At 40.5% G+C, this 16,359-nt stretch overlaps 1 protein-coding gene and 1 long non-coding RNA gene across 3 annotated transcripts in view; one reads left to right on the top strand and one right to left on the bottom strand.

Moving 5' to 3' along the window:
- Positions 1 to 4,998: 4,998 nt before the first annotated feature.
- LOC122911280 lies at positions 4,999 to 9,067 on the bottom strand. Its single transcript, XR_006385448.1, has 2 exons — positions 8,864 to 9,067; positions 4,999 to 5,214 (listed from the first exon to the last, which is right to left on the bottom strand). It is a non-coding gene; the product is annotated as an uncharacterized LOC122911280 (long non-coding RNA).
- A 284-nt stretch (positions 9,068 to 9,351) lies between these two features.
- The window catches only part of IST1 (IST1 factor associated with ESCRT-III), a 34,105-nt gene continuing 27,097 nt past the window's right edge, over positions 9,352 to 16,359 (top strand). For both annotated transcript variants that reach the window (XM_044255810.1, XM_044255812.1), the window contains exon 1: positions 9,352 to 9,451. The gene's annotated coding sequence lies outside the window, so the exon portion shown is untranslated. The remainder of the gene's footprint in view (positions 9,452 to 16,359) is intronic.

Below are 16,359 nucleotides of genomic sequence, written 5' to 3' on the forward strand. Positions count from 1 at the left end.
ACAACTACCGTAAGATTTCATTCATGTGGAATTTAAGAAACAAAATAAATGAATACAGGGGGGAAACGAGATAGGCAAACCAAAAAACCAGACTCACAAGTATAGGGAGGGGGAGGTGATGGGTTAAACTGGGGGTGGAGATTAGAGAGCATGTCACTTGTTGTGATGCGCAACCGGGTATTGTATGTAAGTGTTGAATCACTAAATTCTACACCTGAAACTAATTTAACACTGTCTCTTAACTAACAAAATTAAATAAAAACTTGGGGGAAAAATGCAAGCTGGAATAAACATTGGCTTTCATACTTAACAGTAATTCTTGATGAGTTTAGACTGAGCGATGCCAATATAGCTTTGTCACTTTAAAGTTGACATAGATGATATTTGCAACATGAAAATAGCAAGCAGGTAAAACATTAGGAGAAAGCCTTCAGTGAAATTTCTTAATTTCATCATTAAGTTACTGTGTGAAGCTGGGCAGCTTGTTCTATCTCCTTGAGCTGCAAATAAAATAGCATCATAATAATGCTATTCTTATAACCTTCTTGTGTCTCTGAGGTGGTGTGACTCAGGGTTATATTCAAATATGGGAAAAATTACTAAATAAGGAATTAGTTTCTTTTCCCTCTGTTCTCACCTAAACTTGTGGATCTAGAATACTTTTTCATTAATCATGGATGTTTTTTTCAGCTTCATTTTTTATTTCTACTTTCCCAGTCAACTCAGTTGTGCTATTATTTTGCCACTTCAACTCTATAAACTTTTCCTTGAAATATCTTCCTAATCTGTTTTATATTTACTGACTTCTACAATGAGCTCATTACGGCTTTACAAAATATAGGTAAGATAATTTAAAGAACTTCATTTAAACATTTATTAAGATAAAATTTACATACCATGAAATTCACACTTTTTTTTCCTCGTAAAGATTTTTTTTTTTTAAAGATTTTATTTATTTATTTCAGAAAGAGACACAGCGAGAGAGGGAACACAAGCAGGGGGAGTGGGAGAGGGAGAAGCAGGCTTCCTGCAGAGCAGGGAGCCCGATGCAGGGCTTGATCCCAGGACCCTGGGATCATGACCTGAGTTGAAGGCAGATGCTTAAACTACTGAGCCACCCAGGTGCCCCAAAGATTTTATTTTTAAGTAATCTCCACACCCAGCACAGGGCTTGAATTTACAACCCCAAGATTAACTGTCTGCTCTACCTTCTGAGCCAGCCAGATACCCCTGAAATTCATACGTTTAGAGTATGTAATTCAGTGGTTTTTAGTATATTCACAAGGTCGTGCCACATCACCATAATCTAATTCCAAACATTTTCATTGCCCCAAATAGAAACCCTATAATCATTAGCAGTAACTCCCCACTCTTCCTCCCCACAACCTTTGGGAATCACTCATCTACTTTCTGTCTCTGCAGATTTGCCTATTCTGGACATTTTACAGAAATGGAATCATACAATATGGGGCCTTTTGTGTTTGCTTCTTTCACTTGGTATAATGTTTTCAAGATTCATCTATGTTGTACATGTTAATATCCATTGTGTCAGTGCTTTATTGCTTTTTTTTTTTTTTAGATTTTTTCTTTTTAAGTAAACACTACCTCCAACATAGGAGTTCTAACGCATGACCCTGAGACCAAGAATCACATGCTCTACCAACTGAGCCAGTTGGTATGAAGATATGAAAGCATTACACAAATAGTCCTTGTGATTCCTGGCCCCAGGAAGGCAGAAGAGCTAATGAAGAGGCTGACACTTGTTTTTAAAGCAACAAGTCCTGGTATTTGCATGAAGTGTTCTTGCAAAATGTTCTTCCCATAAGTCTCCAATGAGATGATATTATTTTCTGCCTCTTGTGTTTAATGTGAGAGAATGGCTATATTGAAGGAACTTGGTTCTTCACAATTGCGGGGTAAATAGTGCCCCAATACTTCGTTCCTTTTTATGGCTGAGTAATACTCCACTGTATGGATATACAATATTTTACTTCCATTCCTCAGCTGATAATTATTTGTGTTGTTTCCACTTACCAGCTTTTCTGAATACTGTTGCTGTGAATATTTGTGTGTGATTTTTGTGTGAACATATTTTTTCAATTCTCTTAGGTATATACCTAGGAGTGAAATTACTGGGTCATATGATAACTCTAACTTTTTGAGGAACTGCCGGACTGTTTACCAAAGTGCCTGCATCAGGCTCTCTGCTTAAATCAATTTATATTCCTACCAGCAATTAGGAGGATTCCAATTTATGCACATCCTAGACGACACTTGTTATTGTTTTTCTTTTTTTACTATAGCCATTGTAGTGGGTGTGAAGTGACAACTTATTGTGGTTTTGACTTACATTTCCCTGATGACTATGGGTGTTGAACACCTTCTCATGTGCTTATTACTAACCATTTGAAGAATGCCTTATACAACTCCTTTGCCCATTTTTAAATTGGGTTTTTGTCTTTTCAGTGTTGATTTTGAAAGTTGTTGTTTTTCAATATTCTGGTTAGACTAGACTCTTAGAGAATCTGTGACTTCCAAAATTTTCTGCCATTGTGTAAGCTGTCTTTATTCCTTGGAAGCACCAACGATTTTTATGTATGAAGTCCAACTTGTGTATTTTTTCTTTGGCTGCTTGTGATTTAGGTGTCATATCTAAGAAGCCACCTCCTAGTCTTCAGTCATGAAGATTTACATCCATGTATTCTCAGAGTTTTCTAGTTTTGGCTCTTACATTTAAGTTTTTGATCCATTTTGAGTTAATTTTTGCATAAGTGTGAGACAGGGAGTCTCAAGTTTATTCTTTTGCTTGTGGATATCCAGTTTTTCTAGAATTATTTGTCGAAAAGTCTATTCTTTTCCCATTGGTTTGTCTTATTATCCTTGTTGAGTATCAGTTGACCATAAATGTATGGGTTTTCTTCTGGACTTTAAATTATATACCATTGATCAATATGTCTATCCTTATGCCAGTATCATATAGTCTGGATATAAATCTTATATTTTAAGGAGATTGTTTGAACTTTTGAGTTTATATTTAAGGTATTTTTAAAAATTTTTAATGAGTTTTATTTATTTATTTGACAGACAGAGATCACAAGTAGGCAGAGAGTGAGAGGGAAGCAGACTTCCCGGTGGGCAGAGAGCCTGATGTGGGACTCGATCCCAGGACCCTGAGATTATGACCTGAGCCAAAGGCAGAGGCTTTAAACCACTGAGCCACCCAGGCACCCTTTGAGTTTATATTTAGAATCTAGATTATATTTTCATCCCTTTGGAGTCATTTAAGGAAAAATTAAATTTTCTAGGATGATTGCAATGATAATAAATGCTATGAAAACAATCTGATTTGAGAACTCTCTTTTGCTCTTGTATATGAACCCAAGTCAGAATCATAATCATGATTTAATGCATTTTTCTTTTCATTTTTGATGAAATCAATATGCATGAATTTGAGGTAAAACGAGAATGCGAATCATTATGGATAATGGAAAGTATTATAGTCTCAAGATCTGGGTCAAGATCTGACCCTGGTGCTTACTGTTGACCTTGGACTCATCACTGTAGCTCTGAGCTTCATTCTTTTCCTATAAAAATGAACAATCACTTCTGACCCATCATTGCTTTATAGGAATGTCATGAGCCTCAAATTGAAATAATGTGTTTGTAAGTAACTTGTAAACTGAAAAATACCATAGAAATATTTAATATTCATATGTAGCCCCAATTAATGATATTAATAAGTTCTCTGAAGAAATCATTCCATAGGTGCTCTAAAAAATGCTCTTGATTTTTCTATAGGCCTATGAAAATGTCCAGACTGGTCCCTATTTTATATTTCTGAGACTTTCCCTTTTATTTTATTTCTTTTTTCTTAAAGATTTTATTTATTTATTTGACAGAGAGAGATCCCAAGCAGACAGAGAGAGAGGAGGAAGCAGGCTCCCTGCTGAGCGGAGAGCCCGATGTGGGGCTCCATCCCAGGACCCTGAGATCATGACCTGAGCCAAAGGCAGTGGCTTAACCCACTGAGCCACCCAGGCGCCCCCCTTTTATTTTTTTTTTTAATTTTTTTTAAAGATTTTATTTATTTGTCAGAGAGAGACAGGGAGAGAGTGAGCACAGGCAGACAGAATGGCAGGCAGAGGCAGAGAGAGATGCAGGCTCCCTGCCAAGCAAGGAGCCCGATGTGGGACTCGATCCCAGGACGCTGGGATCATGACCTGAGCCGAAGGCAGCTGCTTAACCAACTGAGCCACCCAGGCGTCCCCCCCCTTTTATTTTTTAAAATATTTTATTTATTTATGAATTCATTTATTGGAGAGAGTGAGGACAAGTGAGGGAGGGGCAGAAGTAGAGGGACAAGCAGACTCCCCACTGAGGGTTGAGCTAAAGTTGGACACTTAACCCACTGAGCCACGTGGGTGCCCCAAAACTTTCCCTTTTCTAAACGTTAATGCTTAAAAGAATAAAGACAAGGGGCACCCAGGTGGCTCAGTCAGTTGAGCGTCCAATCTTGATTTTGGCTCAGGTCATGATCTCAGGGTTGTGAGGTCCAGCCTGAGTTAGCTCTATGCTCAGCAGAGAGTCTGCTTAGAATTCTCTCCCTCTGACCCTCCCCTGATGGTCTCTCTCTCTCTCAAATAATAAATCTTAAAAAAAAAAAACAACAAAGGTTGGGGGGACACATGGATGGCTCAGTTGGTTAAGTGTCTACCTTCAGCTCAGGTCACGATCCCAGAGTCCTGGGACTGAGTGCCCTGTCAGGTTCCTTGTTCACCAGGCAGCCTGCTTCTCCCTCTCTCTCTGCCTGCTGCTCTCCCTGCTTGTGCTCACATGTGCATTCCCTCTCTCTCTCTGAGGAATAAATAAATAAAATCTTAAAAAAAAAAAAAAGGAGAAAAGACAAATTACTCTCTGCCCATCATCTTTCCCTTCTCTCATAAAAAATGTGTAGTACTTTCTTCCATTGCAGCAGTCAGCAAAACTTTTCCATAAAGGGCCAGTTAAATATTTTATTTGTGGGCACATAAGGATTCTGTCACATATTCTTCTTTCCTTTTGTTTTTTGTTTTTTACAATCCGTCACTGCTGCACAAACCATTCTTGGCCGGAGGGAGTGTGCAGAAACAGCTCTTCCTGATCTTGGCCTGCAGGCCGGTTATGGATCCCTATTCCACCGCGTTCAAGCACCATCTCAGGTTTTTGTGATGGCCTCTAGTTATAATCATTTACAGAAAAAAGAGGTACTGGTTAGTAAGCCAAAGACACATTATGCATTAATTTTTATCCTAAGAGCAAAACAGAATTTTCAAGCAAAATGATGTGAGTCAGTTTGATTTTTTCAATTATGTTTTGCTTCTGAATGAAACTGGGCCTCCAGCCATGGACAGAGGTACTGTTTGGATAACTGGCTGGTGTGGTATGATTTACACTGATGTGCTCTAGGATCTAAATAATTAGGACTGGGGCGCCTGGGTGGCTCAGTGGGTTAAAGTATCTGCCTTCAGCTCAGGTCATGATCCCAGAGCCCTGGGATTGAGCCCCACATCGGGCTCTCTGCTCGGTGGGGAGCCTGCTTCCTCCTCTCTCTCTCTGCCTATTTGTGATCTCTGTCTGTCAAATAAATAAATAATCTTTAAAAAACAAGCAAACAGGGGCACCTGGGTGGCTCAGGGGGTTAAAAAACAAGCAAACAAACAGATAAATAAATAATTAGGACAGAATACAGGTGATGAATGGTGAATTGAAGCAACTGCTGGGTAGGAAGCAATTTTTCTAAATGAATCATCTCACTTTTATTTCTTTTTTTAAAAGATTTTATTTATTTACTTGACAGACAGAGATCACAAGAAGGCAGAGAAGCAGGCAGAGAGATGGGGGGAAGCAGGCTCCACGCTGAGCAGAGAGTCCGATGCAGAATGGGGTGCCTGGCTGCCTTGGTCAGTACAGTCTGCAACCTGATCTCAGGGTTTTAAGTTTGAGTCCCACATGGGTATAGAGATTACTTAAAAATAAAATCTTAAAAAAATGATATACAGAATATATTAAATATAAAAAGCAGGTTTAGGGGTGCCTGGGTGGCTCAGTCAGTTAAGTCCTTGACTATTGATTTCAGCTCAGGTCATGATCTTGGGGCTGTGCGATCAAGTTTCACATGGCTCTCTCTAAAATAAATAAATAAATAAAATACTTAATTAAAAAAAAATAAAAAGCAAGTTTACTGAATAGTGTACATGTTATTATCCTATTTGTGTTAAATTTAAAATAAAAAATGCATAAATTTTTAATATTTTCCAAAAAATTAAAAATGGCATGGGGAGTCTTTCATTAAACTCCACACATGCACTCTCAAATTAGTAAAAACAAACATTTTTCTCTTAAAAAAAGAGAAGGTATTAAATTCACTCTTTATTCTCTTTTAAATTAAATGAAGAGCAGAATCAGAATATATTTATTTATTGCTGGGACTATGGCTTAATCTCATAGTTTTGGGGGGGGAATTACTATTTCCCATTCAGGTATATATTAGTTTAGTATAAAAACACACACACTTTTTTTTTTTCTCTGAGCAATTTGAAAGTAAGTTGCAGGCACTATGATCCTTTACTTTTACATAGTTCAACATGTATCTCCAAGAATAAGGGAACTCCCCTGCTCAACTACAATTATTACTGCCTGTGAAAATAAACAATAATTTCATAATACCTAATATTTGAAACATTTTTGAATACCCTAAATTGTTTCCCCAAGTATCCTTTTTTATCTAACCAGGATCCAATTGAATTTTATGTATTTCATTTGCTTATTATGTGTTATTAGTCTTTTCATTAGAGCCAGTTTTCTTATAGAAGATTCCGTATTTTGTATTTAAATGATTAGCATATATCCTGTTTATTTAATCCCCCTCATGACAAGGACTTAAAAATTTTTGTTATGAACAGTTTCTTATTGTGGTGAAATATATATAACCTAAAAATTAGCTTTTTAACTATTTTGAATTATATGCTTTAGTGGCAATAAGTACATTCACGTTGTCATGTAGCCTTCACCGCCATATATCTCTAGAAATTTTTTGTCTTCCCAAAATGAAACTCTGTACTTATTAAAGAACCACTTCACCCTTTCCCCTCCTCTAGCCTCTGGTAATCACTATTCTACTTTCTCCCTCTCTGAATTTGACCTCTGTATCTATACAAGGTCTGAATGAGACCTTGTATAGATAGAATTACACAGTGTTTGTCCTTTTGTGACTGGCTTATTTCACATACCATAATAGCTTCAAGGTGTGTCCATGTTGTAGATGATGTATCAGAATTTTCTTCTTTTCTAGAATGAATAATATTCCATTGCATATATGTACCATCTTTTATTGGTCATTGGACAATGGACGGTTGGGTTGTTTTCACCTTTTGACTTATTGACTATGAACATTTTAAAAAGATTTTATTTATTTATTTGACAGACAGAGATCACAAGTAGGCAGAGAGGCAGGCAGAGAGAGGAGGAAGCAGGCTCCCTGCTGAGCAGAGAGCCCTAAGCGGGGCTGGATCCCAGGACCCTGATATCATGACCTGAGTGGAAGGCAGAGGCTTTAACCCATTGAGCCACCCAGGTGCCCCGACTATGAACATTTAAAAACATACTTAAAGGCAGAGAAAATTGTACAATAATAACTCAATTAAATGATCACCAAGATTTTTGCTCCAATTTTAACCCCAATGCAATGTGGCCCATTTTAACCCCAATGCAAAGTATTTATCGTTTAAAAATTTCTCAAAGGAAAAAAAAATTCTCAAAGGACATTTTCTTACAAATTCTCAATGCCATTTTCATGCTTAACAAAATAACAATTCTTTGGTTAGTTGGTATCATATAATACCTGGTCCATATATGGTGCATATATGGTCCATATGGCATCATATAATACCCGGTCTAATTTCCCTGGTTGTTTAAAAAATGTCTTTTGTAGCTGGTTTGTTGGAATCATTGAACAAGACCCACACACATTACATTTGGTTGCAGTGTCTCTAATGCTTTAAGTTCGAGCAGTCCGCTCTCACTTCCATTTTTTTTTTTTTAAGATTTTATTTATTTATTTGACACACAGAGAGAAAGAGACATAGAACAAGCAGGGGGAGCTGCAGAGGGAGAGGGAGAGCCAGGCTCCCTACTGAGTAGGGAGCCTGATGGGGTACTCATCCCAGGACCCTGGGATCATGACCTGAGCCAAAGGCAGACACTTAACTGACTGAGCCACCCATACGCCCCTCACTTCCATTGAGTCTGTGCGTGACAGACCCAATTATAGTTACATGCATTTACAGGGGAAACCTCTCCCCCAACACACACATTTTAAAAGAATCAAACACTGTATTTTGAGGTTCTGGAATCGGTCTTTTAAGGAGATATTACAAGTGGTTACAAAAACACGCTGTTTCTAAATTCATATAAACCTCCTCCAGTAACGCATAGCTCCATTCTTGTCACACGACCGCGTTACAATTTCCCAAACCAATTCTGGTCCCGGTAGATGCAGCCTCTACGGTAGGGGGCAGAATTACCTCCCCTAGAGGCCAAGAGCCGAGGAAGCCCCTTCCCTCATTGACCTGAGGACCGGTTTTCAAGTGAAAAAACAAAACTAAGTGAAAGTTTCCTCTGAATAGGGATAAGGTAAATTCCCGTAGAACGTGTTGTTAAGGAATATTAGTGAATTCAATAATACAGACTGGAGATTTGGCTCGAAAGAGCAATCAGATTTGTTTAAAGGAGGGGCAGAGCGATTGGAGGACCTCAATGGAGTGATGGAGGGCAACTAAGGGACTAGGATGAAGGGTTGGATAAACAGCATCTAAAGAATCGAAACCTGCTCAGTCATTGCCGCTGGAGCGAAGAACCCGACACCTGGGGGCAAGCTCCTAGGGCGACTGGAGTCGAGAGAAGGACGAGAGCCAATTTCAGGGAGTAACTCCGGGTGTCCAAAAGGTAGTAGTGGAGCCAGTTTTTCGAGGGACTGGAACAATCCGGGAAAACGTACTGGGCAACGGGCATGAGAACAAACCACGCCCGCCCGCCTCTCCAAGCCCACGGTAAGACCTGCCCTACCCCGGGTGCGCCTCCGCCAGCTGACCATCATCACGCAGGAGGCGTGACGTGTCCACGCAGGTGGCGTGACGTGTTTACGCGTCACCACTCGTGCCTCCGCCGCGGGAAGTAGTCCCCATCGCGCCGGCTCCAAAGGGAGCTGAATGTAGGAACCTCGAGCCCCTCAGGACGTGAGTTCCGGGAGCGGCGGGCGCGCAGCCAATCTCTGGGAGGGGGGCGTGGCTAGCTTGGTCCCGCAGATCCCTCCGCCCGCGCTCGTTTGTGCCGAGGCTGAGCGAGCCGCCATTTTGGATGCTGAGCTTTAAGTGCCAGGTTCCTCTCAGCCGTTTTCACGCTTGGATTCAGGCAGGTGAGTGTGGCAGTCTTCGCGTCAAGGATCTTTGTTTTTCTCCTCGCGCTGCGCTCCGGCTCTAGTGAGCCCCTAGTCTGGGATTCAGACGAGCCTTAGGTGGCAAGCGAGGAGAAAGGGAGGGATCCTGGGTTTGGGGTCAGGCCCGAGGTCAGGCCGGTGGTCCGTGGTTCGGGAGGCCGTCTGAGGCGGGGATGGGGGTCTTGGCAGGGCCGGGACCGGCTTGGATACCGCTAGTCCTGGCTACTTGAGGCGGCGAAACTTTCCTGTTGTTCTTCCTGCTTCGAGGAGTCTCTGCCAAGGCGGAAACGCCGCGGCCTCGGCTCCTGTTGGTGACAGCGCTCGGCCCGCGGTCTCGCTAACACCCCTGTGCCGTTTCCACGGGTCCAGAGAGACGTCGGAAAGATCCGGGTCTGCGTTTGACCGCGAGAGTCTGGTCGCCTGTACCCGGCGGGGCGGCCTCCTGAGGTGGTGCCTCCTTTGGCCGGAGGAGATTGCTCTTCTCTTTAGCGTAAGCGAGTTTCGGTCTTTGCCCGGTTTCGCAGACTCCTCCGTGTCTTATGGGAAACCTTGTGAGGAGCCCGAGGCCCTGTCCTTGCCTCTCTCCTCTTTGTGTTCTCAGCTCCCCTTTTCCGGGGTGCTGGAGCTGAGGACTTGAAACTCGGCAGCGTAAACTTTTGCCAGGATCAGGATCCATGGAGGGTCCGTTTACAATTAGGCAGTAGGAAAGACACAGCGGCTTTCATTCTCTGCAGTAGTAAAATTAAAAGCCGTCCATAAATAACTCCTATCGGGGATTGTAATTTTTTGTTTTGCATCACGAGTTTAACTTTAATTAAAATTTCATGTGGACCAAAGAGTAATGAATTCCGTCATCTAGCTTCAACAACGACCAGTTCAGGGCCAGTTTTGCTTATATCTCTCCTTGTGCGTGTATTTAACAAAATAGTAGTTGAGATATATGTGAGTGAGTGTGTATTCATGTAGAAGCCTCTGATTCCTTTACCTACAGTCCAGTAGTCTGTGGGAAGTTTTGCTTTTACAGCTTTCTCAGAATCACATCTAAAGGGTAATATTCTTTTCTTAGAAGATAAAAGAGTGTTTTGAAATTTTAATGTTCTGGAACTTTTTGAGTCCCATAGTTCCTTTGAATTTGATTGTTTTAGTGTCTTTTGAAATTTTAATGTTAACATTGTATTTTAAAGTCACCCAGTTTCTGAATCCTGTCATTTTTTTAAAGTACTGTTACTATTCTGTCCAAATTACTTGTTTTTACCCTGTTCCAGTGCCTCTGGGATTCTAAGTGATCAGGAGCTTCCAGAATCTCCAACTTTAGTCTACCTAAGTTCTCATTCCTTTAAAATTAGATTCAAGGGACACCTGGGTGGCTCAGTCCGTTAAGTGGCTGCCTTCCGCTCAGGTCATGATCCCAGAGTCCCGAGATTAAGATCCGCATTGGGCTCCTTGCTTAATGGGGAGCCTGCTTCTCCCTCTGCCAGCTTCTCCCTGCTTGTGCTGTCTCTCTCTCGCTGACCAAAAAATAAATAAAAATCTTTAAAAAGATACTAGAGTCAAGTCCCAGCTGTATGTAGTCTATTCTGATTTAAAAAAAAAACAAAACTACAAAATAAGGTGTAGTCTAATGAAGTAACTTCAAATATAGGAAATGTAGTATGTATATGAATACCGATTTCAGCATTCTATGATAAATATCAGAAAGTTGGGGGACTAATTTAAAAATTACTATGGAATATTAGACAGCCATTAAAATAAAGCTGAAGACTGTAGCATAACAGATACTACGTCACGTGATAAAAGGACTCAGTAGTGTCAGAGTCCATGATTACAACTGTAAAATATGAGGAAAAACTCTGAGTAAACATACACTCAGGGACTTTTCTATAATTGTTTTATTTAATTTTATTGAAATAAGACAATGCTTTCATAAATACATTTCAGTATTTATAGCTTCTTTCAGAATATCTTGGTGGTCTCTGCTTTCTGTGGTCAGTACTTGTGAGTTTATGCGTGATGCTGCTGGTCTTGTGGCCCTTCGTTTTACTTTTTAATCTTGTTCAAAAATTAAATTTAATCTTGATTAATTTGGTTAGCGAAGATTTGATAATGGATAATTGAAAATACAGTAAAGTTGGCATTCTATAATAAATCAAAGGTTTTAAGGATTGGTCTATACTAACTTAGAAGTGCTTTTCTAGGGGCGCCTGGGTGGCTCAGTGGGTTAAAGCCTCTGCCTTGGGCTCGGGTCTCGATCTCCGGGTCCTGGGAGCCCCGCATTGGGCTCTCTGCTCAGCAGAGAGCCTGCTTCCTCCTCTCTCTCTGCCTGCTTCTCTGCCTACTTGTGATCTGTGTCTGTCAAATAAATAAAGTCTTTTTAAAAAAAAAAAAAAGAAATGCTTTTCCAGCTTGTTTGTACTCTTGTTACCTCTTCATAGCTTCATTACAGTGGTCATACCTAAATTTGTTCATATTATTTATTTTACAGGGAAGAAGTATTCAAGAAAAGTAAAATAATACATTTCAAATACAAAGTTTTTTTTTTTTTTTTAAAGATTTTATTTATTTATTTGACACAGATCACAAGTAGGCAGAGAGGCAGGCAGAGAGAGAGAGTAGGAAGAAGCAGGCTCCCCACTGAGCAAGGAGCCCAATGCGGGGCTCGATCCCAGGACACTGAGATCATGACCTGAGCCAAAGTCATAGGCTTAACCCACTGAGCCACCCAGGTGCCCCCAAAGTTTTCTTTTATACGGCATAATATCATCCTTGCCACTATTGACTCTGCTGCCACCCTTCCCCACTTGGCACTTTTGGAGCTATATACTCTAAAGCTTGTTTCTTAGGACTTCAGGATCTTTTTTGCTTGCTTTATTTCTTTTTTTAGGCGAAATTTTATTTATTTGAAAGAGAGAGGGAGAGCACAGATGAGGAGTGAAAGGGAGAAGCAAACTCCTGCTGAGCAGGGAGCTGAGATCATGACCTGATCCAAAGGCAGACACTTAACTGACTGAGCCAACTGGCTGCCCCACACCTTTTTTTCCCCCTTCCTATTTTTAACTATAAATAGAGCTTTCAGGGTTACTACTGCTGGACAGCTTCACAATTTTGGGCAGCAGGTGTGAGCTGCAGCAGTCTCACCTTCCTCCTCCAAATAACATGAGGAATGACTCAATCCATAGTTTTACACCTTCTCTTATTTGGAGTAAAGAGATCCTTCTTTAAGAGGCTCTTGAAAAAAGCGAGAGAAAGAAAAGCCTCCCAGAATTGAATGATGAAAGAGGGACCAGATGGGTTTGTTGTTCCAGAGTTAAGGATTGGGATTTAATGAGGAATTGGGAAGAGCCAGGGAGGGCCCTTGACAATAGTGGTACACCAATAAAAATAGATCAGTATAGGCATACCCTGGAGATATTGTGGGTTTGGTTCCAGACCACCACTATAAAGTGAATATCACAATAAAATGAGTCAAATGAATCTTTGTTTACCTTTTTTTTTTTTTTTTTAAGAGTTTGTTTATTTGAGAGAACACAAGCAAAGGGACTGGCCGTGGGAGATGGAGTAGCTGAGTAGCCTCTGAGCAGAGAGCTGGATGCAGTCTCCATCCCAGGACTCCCGGATTGTGGCCTGATCTGGAGGCAGACTTTTTTTTTTTTTTTTAGATTTATTTATTTATTTATTTGACAGATCACAAGTAGGCAGAGAGGCAGGCAGAGAGAGAGGGGGAAGCAGGCTCCCTACTGAGCAGAGAGCCCGATTTGGGGCTCGATCCCAGGTCCCTGGGATCATGACCTGAGCTGAAGGCAGAGGCTTTAACCCACTGAGCCACCCAGCCGCCCCTGAGGGCAGACTCTTAACAGACTGAGCCACCCAGGCACCCCTAATTTTTTTTTCAAAGTATGTATAATAATTAATATTATAATACATTGTAGCCTGTTAAGTGTGCAGTAGCATTATGTCTGACAAAACAACATGCATATCTTTTTTTTTTTTTTTTTAAGATTTTATTTATTTATTTGACAGAGATCACAAGTAGGCAGAGAGGCAGGCAGAAAGAGAGGAGGAAGCAGGCTTCCCACGGAGGAGAGAGCCCTACGTGGGGCTCGATCCCAGGACCCTGGGATCATGACCTGCGCCGAAGGCAAAGGCTTTAACCCAGTGAGCCACTCAGGCGCCCCAACATGCATATCTTAATTTAAAAATATTGCTAAAGGAGTGCCCGGGTGGCTCAGTTTGTTAAGCGGCTGCCTTCAGCTTGGGTCATGATTCCAGGGTCCTGGGATCGAGCCCCGCATTGGGCTTCTGCTCAGCGGAGAGCCTGCTTCTCTCTCTCCCCCTCTCCCTGCCACTCTGCTTACTTGTGCTCTCTCTCTAGCTCTCTGTCAAACAAATAAAATATATTTATATATATATATATTGCTAAAAAAAGGCTAACCATCATCTGAACTTTCAGCAAGTTGTAACCTTTCTGCTGGTAGAGGGTCTTCCCTCCATGTTGATGGATGCTGACTGGTCTGGGTGAAGCTAAAGCTGTGGCAATTTCTTAAAATAGGAAAATAGTGGAGTTTTTGCATCAGTTGACTTTCATGACTAGTTCCTCAGCGCATGATACTGTTTGATAACATTTTATGCACCATAGAACTTTCTTTCAGAATTTGAGTCTCAAACTCTGTTGCTGCTTTATCAACCAAGTTTATGTAATATTCTGAATTCTTTGTTATCATTTCACTGATCTTCACAGCATCCTCACCAGGAGTAGAATTCATCTCTAGAAACCAAATACTTCGCTCATTCATAAGAAACAACTTCTCATCAAGGTTTTGTCATGCAATTCTGTCACATCTTCAGACTCCATTTCTAATCTTAATTATTTTGCTCTTCATACATTTATTCTTACTTCCTCCACTGAAGTCCAAAACCCCTCAAAATCATCCTTGAAGATTGGAATTAACTTTTTCCAAACTCCTGTTATTACTGATATTTTGCTGTCTTGACATGAATTAGATGTTCTTAATGTTATTTAGAATGGTGAATCCTTTCCAAAAGGTTTTCAGTTGACTTTGTCCAAATCCATCAGAGAAATCACTATCTATGGCAGCTCTAGCTACGTAGGATATATATCTTAAATAATAAGACGTGAATGTTGAAATTACTCTTTGATCCATGGGCTGTAGAATGGATGTTTTGTTAGCAGGCATGAAAACGATGTTAATCTCATTCATACCTCTCCATCAGAGCTCTTGGGTGACCAGGTGTGTTATCAATGAACGTAAAAGGAATCTTTTTTTTTGAGTACTAAGTCTTAGTGGTGGGCTTAAAATACTCAATAAACCATGTTGTAAACAGATGTGCTGTCATTCAGGCTCTGTTTTTCATTTACAGAGCTCAGGCAGAATAGATAATAGCATAATTTTTTTGGGCCGTAGGATTTTCAGAATGGTAAATGAGCATTGGCTTCAACTTAAAGTCACAGGCTGTATTATGCTTTAGCTCCTAACGAGAGTTAGCCTGTCCTTTGAAACTGTGAATCCACGGGTCGAGGTCTCTCGAGCTGTGGAAATTCTGGATGGCATCTCCTTTCAGTGTAAGGCTGTTTCATCTACATTTAAAATCTGTTGTTCAGGGGGTGGCTGGGTGGCTCAGTTGGTTAAGCATCTGACTCTTGATCTTATCTGAGGTCTTGATCTCAGGGTTGTGAATTCAAGCCCCATGTTGGGCTCTGTGTTGAGCATGGAGCACTTAAAAAAAATCTGTTTAGTATAGTTACCTTTATTAATTATCTTGGCTACACCTTCTGGATAATTTTCTGCGGCTTCTGCATCAGCACTTGCTTCACCTTCCACACTTGTATACTATGGAAAATGGCTTCTTTCTTTAAACCTCATGAATCAACTTCTGCTAGCTTAAGCTTTTCTTTTGCAGCTTTCCTTTCTTCTCTCAATTTGTAGAATTGAGAGGACCTTGCTCCAGATTAGGCTTTGGCTAAGGGAATGTTGTGGCTGGTTTGATCTTTTATCCAGACCACTGAAATGCTCTCCATACCAGCAATAAGGCTGTTTCACTTTCTTAGCATTGTTCACTGGGGTAGCACTTTCCATTTCCTTCAAGAACTTTTCCCTTGCATTCACAACTTCGCTGACCTGTGTGAGAAATCTAGCTTTTAGCCTATCTCCACTTTGACATGTTTTCCTTATTAAGTTTAATCATTTGTATCTTTTGATTTACAGTGAGGGACATGTGACTCTTCTTTTCCTTGAACACTTCAAGGCCATTGTAGGGTTATTGACTGGCCTAATTTCCATCTTGTGTCTTAGGGAATAGGGATGCCTAACTAGGAGCAGAGAGACGGGGGATAGCGGTTGGCGGAGCAAAGAATATACACATTTCTCAGCAAAGTTCATTGTCTTACATTGGAGTCATTGATGGCACCCCAGTACAGTTTTACAGTAGTAACATCAGAGGTCACTGATCACAGATTACTGTGACATATGTAATAATAATGAAGAGGTTTGAAATACTGTGGGAATTAGCAGAATGTGGCACAGACCTGGAGTGAGCAAATGCTTTTGGAAAAACAGTGGTGATAGACTTGCTTGATGCAGTATTGCAAACCTTCCAATTTGTTTAAAAAAAAAAAAGTATCTGAGAAGAGCAATAACAAGAGGTATGTCTAGGTAGATACTACCTAGTAGTATCTACTAGGTAGAATACTGAGAACTACTTTTGTAATCACTAGTTCATAGGGTTTATGTTATAGTTGTTTACATGTCTTACAGTTTAAAAATTTTTTTTTTTAATGTCATTCTCATAGATGGTGAACTCTTTGAAGATTTAGGGTGAGGTCTTATTTACCTGTCTGTGGTGGCTTAGCACAGTGCTTGGTAGAAGTACAT

Source organism: Neovison vison, chromosome 7, assembly GCF_020171115.1.
Source record: "Neovison vison isolate M4711 chromosome 7, ASM_NN_V1, whole genome shotgun sequence".
NCBI lineage: Eukaryota > Metazoa > Chordata > Mammalia > Carnivora > Mustelidae > Neogale > Neogale vison.